Source organism: Pinus tabuliformis, chromosome 4_2, assembly GCF_031772625.1.
Source record: "Pinus tabuliformis cultivar Carrire ecotype Pingquan chromosome 4_2, CPIR1, whole genome shotgun sequence".
Classification (NCBI taxonomy): Eukaryota; Viridiplantae; Streptophyta; class Pinopsida; order Pinales; family Pinaceae; genus Pinus; species Pinus tabuliformis.
This window is the reverse complement of record NC_142304.1, coordinates 584,511,965-584,515,415: the sequence shown is the minus strand read 5'-3', so window position 1 is coordinate 584,515,415 and position 3,451 is coordinate 584,511,965.

Sequence of the window (3,451 nt, the reverse complement as noted above, 5' to 3'; positions counted from 1 at the left end):
TCCTTATAAAAAGATCATCAAAGAACAAGAAACAACAAAGCCTAGGAACAAGAAACAAGGCCTGTATCATCGCTTACCTATACCTACTCGTCCTTACGAAAGTATTTCCCTAGACTTTGTGGGAGGTTTACCGACAACCAGGAAGGGACATGAATACTTGTTCATGGTAGTTGACATGTTCAACAAGATGTGTGTTATGATTCCTTATAAAAATATCATCAAAGAACAAGAAACAACAAACTTGTTCTTTAGACAGCTTTAGGTACACTTTGGGATACCTAGGAGCATCATTTCAGACAGGGATACAAGATTTCTCAGTGAATTCTGGACTACATTGTGGGAGAAGTTGGACATGAAGTTGAACAGACCTACAACATTCCATCCACAGACAGATGAGCAGACATAAGTAGTCAATAGGACTTTAGTGCAGCTTTTGAGGGGTTACAACCAGAAGCATCCAGAGACCTGGGATGAAAATCTGGTATATATAAAACATTCTTATAATAGAGCCGTCCACACTTCTATAGGAAAGTCCCCATTTGAAACTTGTTTTGGATATTTTTCACCTTCACCTTTGGATATTTCATATGTGAAGCAAGGAGAAGTGAAGAAAGACATTACATGAGATGCTTTGAGGGCTGAAAAATTTATAAAGAAGATTAGGCAGATCCATCTATAGGTATAGGAAACACTACAGAAGTCGCAAGTGAAGTATAAGGCTAGGCATGACCAACCTAGAACAGAGAAATCATTCAAGGTGGGAGACAAAGTATGGCTACAGTTGAACAAGGAGAGGCTGTAGGGGCCTGGTAAGAAAATCAAGGCTCTAAGGTATGGTCCCCTTGAGATACTGGAAAAGGTGGTTGATAATTCATATCAACTCAATTTACTGCCACATATGTGCATTTACTTAGTTGTAAATATAGAGAATTTGAAACTCTATGAGCCTTCCATGACAGATCAGGAAGAGAAACAAATCCTACCTTTTGTGGAGGATTTGGCACCAGAGGGTCAAGCAAAGTTGATAGAAGATATTGTTTTGTAGAAGAGTTCCAGAACTACAAGACAAGGGCAACAAGACCTTCGGAAAATTAGGTTGAAGGTACAACTTCCAGGCATACCTAAATGGTACACCAGACAGAAGGTGGAGGATAAATTTACTCACCTCATTAAGTAAAAGATTTTGGGGCCTAAAAGCCTCCCAAAATGGGTAGGTGTGATCCCAATTGGATCATTATATTGTTTGTCATCCATCTTGATGAATTTGGAGTGGAAACAATGGAGAATTTAGTTCATGGGAGCAGTTTTACTAGCAGGACCTAGTTTGGCAACACAAGGTCTGAAACCTTCTAGGAGCATTTTGAGGCATAAAACGATTTTTTTTTGGTAAAAATTTATTTCTTAAGCTTTGCACCTCTTCATGTGATTCTACACATAGAGATCTTACCAACGACACAATAATCATGTCAATCGGAGCCTGTATGAAAAAGGTATGCCACTTAGAAGTCGACCTTCCTGTTTTTCACACCTATAGTTTGGGAGGATGCCACGTCAGCTCCCATTATTCATGGAAAAGGGGCTAGCCACATGTTTGTGACATAAAAGAATTTATAAGAGTCTATTTTTTAACTCTAGTGAAGATTTTATTTAGTCAAACTTAACCACTAGTAGGATATCATTGTGTGTTATAACCATGCCATTAGGAGGAAGAGGCATTCCATTCTTTCGAGAGAATTTTGTTCCATAGTTGAGCAAAGATAGCCAGGAGAGATAGGAGGTAGAGCACACAAAGAGGATATGTGTAATATAGTATCCCATGGACTACATACATTACTTTTTTGTATATGCAACTATATTTCTGAATAGAGAAAGAGAGCGAAGAAACCTCACCTTCTATCTAGGTTTTCTCTTGACAGGGTTTCCCAGAGAGCATATCTTGTGTATTATGTGTGTGTGGGATTATTTTGTCTTTCTTTAATTTTATTCTTGACTTAATTTTACATGTATGCACTATTTACAGTTAATTCAATAGATCTAGAAATTAGATAAAACTGTAATAGTGTAGAATCTTAGATTTTTAATATAATATTATGAGATCTATTGTGACGAACTACCCAATGAAATATCCACGTTAGTTTACGGATCACTCTTTCTTAATCACATCATTAATTTATGTTGTGTTTACATCCATCTGATGTATCTTCCAGCCCATCTGTGCTAATAGTGCCAATATAGATCTAATCGATGAGTACCTTGCAACAAGAGCAAAGGTCTCATCATAGTCGATCCCCTATACCTGTGAAAATCCACAGGAAATAAAACTACCCTTATTCATCTCCACACTACCATCTACAACTTGCTTTACCTTGTAAATCTAACGGGAGCTTACCATGGACTTATCCTCCAATCTCGAGACCACATCCCAAACACCGTTATGAACTATGGAGTCATACTCCTCCACCATGGCATCAACCAAAACTAGCTACTAGATTGCTTCGCCAAAGGAATATGGCTATGTCACAACACATCCACTCATAAGAGCCATGTATCTAGTGTACCTGTCAGGTTATGTCCTCTGTATGTGTTGTGATATGGGTGCTCCCACATTATCTCTAGCATCTGACAGTAATTTATCCACCTCTTTGGTGCACTTTCTCCCATCTCTGGAAGACTCTGCTTGAGTGGATGTCTCTAGTCCCATATCCTCTACATGTGGCTGCTCCACATCAATCTAAGGCTCCTCAACCTTAGGAGCTAAAATCTCCTCAACTGCATGTAGCTGAAGCTCCCTCTAAAGGGAAACTCACATGGCCTTCTCCTCATTGAATCTGACATCCCTACGAACCACTATCATCCTGTTGGTTGGAAAGTACACATGATAGTTGTGAGATGTATCAATGTACCCCACAAATATCCCCAACTCTGTTGTTAGCTCAAGCTTCTTTCGTGCATCTTTGGTCACATGGAAATATATCGATGACCTAAAAATCCTAAAATCACCAACATCTGACCTCTTACAGGAATAAGCCTCCTCCATTGTCTTCATGCTAAGTATCCAATGTGGGCTATGGTTATGAAAATAAACTGATGTGTTGCATGACCCATCCCACATGTGTAGTGGTGGGACCTGATCATGAAACATTGCTCGTACTGCCCCTACAATGCTTTTATTCTTCCTCTTGGCCACCTCATTTTGCTGACAGTTATGGGGTGACGTCAACTCCCATTTAATCCCTTCTGCTACACAGAAGTTCTTAAACTCGTTTGAGACATAGTCACCACCATTATCACTATGTAGATCTTTAAACTTCTTGCCATACTTTTTCTTGGCCAATACTTTAAATTCACAAAACTTTGTGAAATTTTGATCCTTCTTCTGCATGAAAAATATCCAACATTTACAAGAAAAGTCATCAACAAATATAATATAATACATGTGTTTGGCCATGTA